Source organism: Notechis scutatus, chromosome 3 (assembly GCF_049901735.1).
Source record: "Notechis scutatus isolate UNSWTSFEM ecotype Mainland chromosome 3, rNotScu1.2, whole genome shotgun sequence".
In the NCBI taxonomy this organism is placed as follows: Eukaryota; Metazoa; Chordata; class Lepidosauria; order Squamata; family Elapidae; genus Notechis; species Notechis scutatus.
In genome coordinates this window covers 109,500,899-109,506,898 of record NC_142011.1, presented here as the reverse complement: position 1 = coordinate 109,506,898, position 6,000 = coordinate 109,500,899, and positions in this window count along the sequence as shown.

The window sequence follows — 6,000 nt, the reverse complement described above, 5'->3', positions numbered from 1 at the left end:
CTCTTCTTGAAAGCTTCCAGTTATGAACCTCCCACAATAAAACTCCAAAAAAAAAAAAAAAAAAAAAATTCTGGCCCCTGAGCAGCTGGATTCAGTTCTGAACATTAAACAATCAACCAATGTATCATGATTTGGCTGAGAAATACTCTATCCTAGGGGTCCCCAACCCCTGCTCCATGGACCGGCACCGGTCCACAGCATGCCAGGAATTGGGCCATGCAAACAAGTGAAACTGCATCCGTGAGATGCAGGCAGCACACAAAACCAGCCCCCACCCAGTCCTTGAAAAAATCTCTCTCCATGGAACTGGTCCCTGATGCCCAAAAGGTTGGGAGCCGCTGCTCTATCCCACCAAAAATGCCTTTGCATTCCTGTCAATTACTTAAGGCTAGCTCTTGATTCAAAACTACATGGTGGACTTTGGAGAAAAATAGCTGCCACATTGATTGGTCAATGATCCCTTAAACTGATAATAGCAATGCATCATGGCTCCACCATTCAAAGAAAGGGCAACTGCAATGACAATTTAACCAAACCTGTCCCTATTCAAAAGGGCCTGAAAAAAGAATGCATTCTTGTCTTGCCATTGATTAATTTACATATTAGCAATGTTGTTGATGTCTTTTTTTGAGTGTAAGATAAGGATATGTGTGGCTGAAATGGGTTTAAGAAAAAAAAAGAAAAGAGAACAAGGCGGGCGTGGTGGGCGCTTTGTGCCCCCTTCAGCCTAAGGGTGGTGAGGCAAGTTGTTGGGGTTGGGAGGCTACAGTCGGGTGGTGTGCCTCTATTGCTGGCGTGGGGGTTGGCTCTTTGGTGGGCTGAGTACTGGGGCGTTGTGCGCAAGGGGCGGGGGGGGAAGGCGGGGGCGATGGGGCCAGTCGTTGGTGGGTGTTCTGGTTAGTGTGGCCAGAGAAAAGAGGTAGGCCCCCTTTTGGTTGTTGGGGGGGGGGGGGGCTCTCTTAGATTTAGGGAGTCCGGCCTCAGGCTGCGTCGCTTTTTTCTTTTTTGCCAAGGCTGGGTTGGCCTGTGCCGCGGCTTTGGGGTGCGAGGGCGGGGGAGGTGGTCGCCGCAGGCCCTGGGGTTGGGGCCCGGTTGTGGGGGGGGGGGGGGGGGGGCCAGGGGGGGGGGGGGGGTGTTTTTTGGGGGGGGTTTTTGGTGTACCACTGTTGCTAAGCCAGAACATCATCCTCCATGTCTTGTTCATTGCCTGGTCACCAATTACATATATGCTGATGATGTAACCATTCTCTCTATAGTTGACATGGGTATTTATTAAAAAGATAAAATATGTTTTTGCACACTGTAGCTTTTCAGTAATATCCCCTCTTGGCCTTTATAAAATTTTGACCAAAATAAGGCAGAGAATCCCTTGGGACCAAGATTTCCAGTTGGATAGAGCCAGTGCTTCCAACACCTTCCTACCTTCATTATAATGCAATCTTCATCCCTTTTGGATTATCCGTAAATATTCTTTAAATATATATATGCCCCATTAAAGAGATTTTTCTCCCTAGCCTAAATTAATGCATTGCCTATTCTGATGGCAATAGGCAACTAGAACAGCTTCTCTTGTAAAAATTGCAGGTGTGTGCTGAGATACAGAGGATGAAACACATATTATTAAAGTGCCCACTTTATGTACAATGATGATCAGATCTTTTGCTATTATTAGAAAACATGTTTTCTTTGTGACCATACATTTTAATGACTGGTCTAGAAGTGTAAATAAATTTCAAATGAACAATAATCTTAACAGAGTCTTAAGAGTTGGAAACAGTGGTGGGATTCAAATATTTTAACAAACGGTTCTCTGCCCTAATGACTGGCTGCATGGGCATAGCTGGGTGGGTATGGCCAAGGGACATGGCCAGGGGACATGACAGCACTCTGCCAGTTAAAAGTGTAAGGAAAAAAGAGGAAAAGAAGTGAAACCAAAAAAAGAATGACTTCCAACACTCTTTGGTACAGATATAAGTAAAAAATGTATCAAACTCTTACTTTATGATTAACATTTGTCTACATTATTTCCATAATCCCATATCTAATCATCAAAGCCCAGATCAACTTCTAATTTCAGTTTCTTACAAAAAGTCCAGTAATGGTTCATATCTCTTTAATAACTATTTGTTAAGGAAACCACAACTGATTTATTTAATTGCACCATACTCTAAATAAAACAGGAATGGAAAATCCTAAACTCTAGTGTTGATCTGTGCTTCTCAACTTTGGCAACTTTAAGGTGCAAGGACTTCAATTCCCAGAATTCCCAAGACAGCATGAAGTTCACCCATTTTAAACTTGCCAAGACTGAAAAATGCTGATCTACAGATAGGGAGTTTTCCATTCCTCTTTTACTGGTTCTTACTTATTTATGAGCAATCATAATGCACAATCCTCACTTCCACCCCATCCCAGAGCAACCACCATTCCCTCACTAACCTGCTTTCCAGCTCCATTCTCCTGCATGCAGGGCAACCAAAGAAGACCATGTGACTACCAGTTTAAAAAAGGTTAAGTCAAACCTTCCAACTTCTCGGGGTACAAAAAGATCTCATGAAGTTGGAAGGTCTGACTGACCTTTTTAAAAACTGGTAGTCACATGGTCTTCTTTGGTTGCCCTGCACGCAGGAGAATGGAGCTGGAAAGCAGGTTAGTGGTGGTTGCTGCAGGATTTTGCAGAAGGCTGTCCAGGCCAAAAACAGGGTGGGTGTGTCAGGGGGCAACCTCCCTGATCAATGTGGCCGGCCGGTCCATTTGCCACCTCCCAGCTGATCAGTGCAACTCCCAGTCACGCCCTTGTAGCCTCCCCACCCTGAATGGCAACCCCAGTAGGTGGGGTGGGGCGAAGCCAGCCAGTGGTGGGATCAACCGGTTCGCTGAACTATGCAAAAAATTAACAACCAGTTTGGTGAACCAGTGCGAAACGGCTGAATCCTACCACTGGTTGGAAGGTACCTTATATATAATTTAGTTTATCCATTGCACAGAACCAATTCAGTGTCATGGTTAAGGCATCAGGCTAGAAAACAGGAGACTGTGAGTCTCACCTGAGGCATGAAAGGTGACCATGGGTCAGTTGCTCTCTCTCTCTCTACGCTAGAAATGAGGCAATGACAACCTTTGCCAGGAAAACCACAAGGTAGTTTGTCCAGGCAGTCTCCAAAAACGGAACATAATTGAACAGAAGAAAGAAAAATTCCTTGCTAACTACTAGATCTACTTAAGTAACTTTGACAAATGAAATCACCTAGTCTTTCGTGATCTCTAGTGGCATAACTTTCATTTGGAAAAGTACTGTGCCTGAATTAACATCAGTTTGTTTTCTTTTTCCTTTTTGAAATTAGGAATGATTTTGTAAATTCCTTGGAGTCCCAGAAAATTGCTTTTCTTCCTCTGAACAAAATTTGGATATATGGAAAAATAAACTTCTTTTTATTATTTCCAGAAAGCACAGAGTAACAAAAGAAAAGAAAATAGAAACAGCAGTGCTTCTTGTTTTGTGTTTCTTAAATTGTTTTGGTGTTATATTAAATTACTCTTTGGTGTATAATAAAAATGAATTTTAAAGCACATTGTTATTTTTCTCAAAATAATTGATGGATGCAGAGATGAGGAGGAAATACTTGCTTTCCTTTTTCTGAGCTTGGAAGATGTTCTTGCTTTGTGTGATATTTAGCAGAAAGAAATAATTCAGTGATTCCCATCAGTAAGTCCTCTGAGAGTTTTAGTATAGCTGGTGATGTGTAAAACAGTCTCCACTCTGTCTGGCTCTGCATCATCATAAACTGGAATTATTTGCTTTAGTCATTCTGTCTCTCTTCTGTTCAGGAGGAAGAATTGGCGACAACAGTTTAAAAAGGGCTAAAAGTCATTTGTACCCTTGGTGGGGAATTTCCCTTTTTTCCTGGGCTGTGATCAGTGGGGAAAGTGAGCTAATTCTTTTCCACCTTTCAAACTTTATTCAATTTATTTATTTGATTTTCATATTCCACATATTTTAATTAATTATGGATATAATTTGTTAACCAGCTATATTATGCTCATATAGATAAATAAAATTACAACCTTTAGGCAAGGTTTCTTCATGCAAGTTCACCTATGAACTGGTTTATGTCTCCCAACATCAGTTATATTACAATCACCAAATCCTGTAACAATTTAATTTCCTCAGGTGACAATTTCCTCAGATCTTAAAAGTCTCATGCAAAATTTGGCATTCTCTCATGAGAATCTCAGGATAAGTGGGCAAGCGATAAAGATTACACTGTTTTATTAAATTCTATGTACATTTGAATCGCTTTGTGTTTATGGAAGCTTGTGGTTGTGGCTATTTCTTTGGCCTGCCTTATGTGTGACTTCTTGTTATTAGTAACCTATTTGTAAATCAAGTTGGCATGCGTTTACCCAGTCTGAAACAGAAGAAGATGTATGCTGACTAGGAGAAATATTTTGTTCTTCATAATCTGTAAGTGGGAGTTGGTGTATTACCACTGCAATTGTTGCTCAAATCAAGTCCCCCTTTGTCCCCATTAGAAGGCAGGCTCAATTCTGCTGGAATAATATTTGTAATGCCACCAAGAAGCAGTTTAGCTAGATCTTGCCTTAAGGTTTATAATCTCTGAAGAACAAAATCTTGTTCATTCTTGATAATTAAGGCAAACGAGTTCCTGACTTCCATCCCTTTGGTCAGAGCAGGAGAGGAAGAGGGGGTTAATTAATCCTGGCATAGATTATGTTTTTGTCTTCCTGAGGTCAACTTCTCTGAAATAGGGGTCAGGGTCTTATCTATATCTTTCCCACCAGTTCTGCTCTTGGCAATGAGCCCAGAAACAGAAAGCTCGCATAGGCTTAGTTGTCATGTCTCCAAAGACTTTCTTAAAAGAGATCTGAAAAGCAATCAGATAGTTTCTTATTATGATTAATGTAGAAAGAATTTTAGAAGTATCAAATGTTAGTATAATTTAGCTAGCACCCTTGAAGCTTTGGAAGCCACTCTGCCACTGCTAAATCCACTTGAAAAACTGGGGTACAAGGAAACAACTGCTTTTTCAGGATGCCATTTATAGATGTTCACTGGCTATTTTGGATAGTAAGCATAAATTGAGCTCATTATTCATAACACAGATGGATTTATCTCAGGGAAATAAATTGGATTGATTTTGCTGCCTACTGCAATGGGGAAAACCTTAAAAGATGTAGGGGAGAGTCCAATTTTTTAACTGGTGGCATTTACATTCAAATTTAGCTGGGAGAGTCTCTTAGCAATAAGGGGACATTGATTTGCCATGAGATTAACCCAAGAAGAACTCTGTTAGCGGAGTACCCACGTGGAGGGTGGGGGGGACCTGTCCATCGATTGATTTAGCAGATTTTCTTCCGGGGGGCGGCATCCACTCAAATTTTTTGCTTCTACTTCTGCCTTTCCCTCATGAAGAACCCCATTTATTAACAATTATCAACAAGTTCAGTTGTTTAAAGAGAATGAATCTTCCACACTTAATGACCTGCAGTCCTGTTCTGGAATCAAGTTATCTTTTGTTAATTGTTTCAAGGGTTTTTCCTTGGTGTTATCTTCCAGGTGCTTAATAAAATCATCTTCTTTTTGCATATTAGGTTTATGGGTGTTTAAGATAAAATAATCCAGTCAAGACCAATATGAAATCAATCAGCAAGTTTAGTTTATTAAATTTATATGCCACCCATCTCAGCAATAAAAGTACTCTGAGTGACTTATAAAAGTAAAAAGATAAATGTAAAAACTATTAAAATTAAAAAATGCTATATAAAAACCTAGAATGACAGAGCTGCTGCTGGATGGCATGGGGATAAGTTCTTCTTATCCTGCTTTAAAACAAAACAAAATGAAGAACAAAATGAAATAAAAGCAAAATACAAGTTTCAAAACAACATTGAGAGAGAAGGAAGTAAGATGGCTCATTATGGTGTCTTGCCAGCTTGGGCAATAAAAAGGCACTAAGGTGATGTTAGGTTTCATGTGTT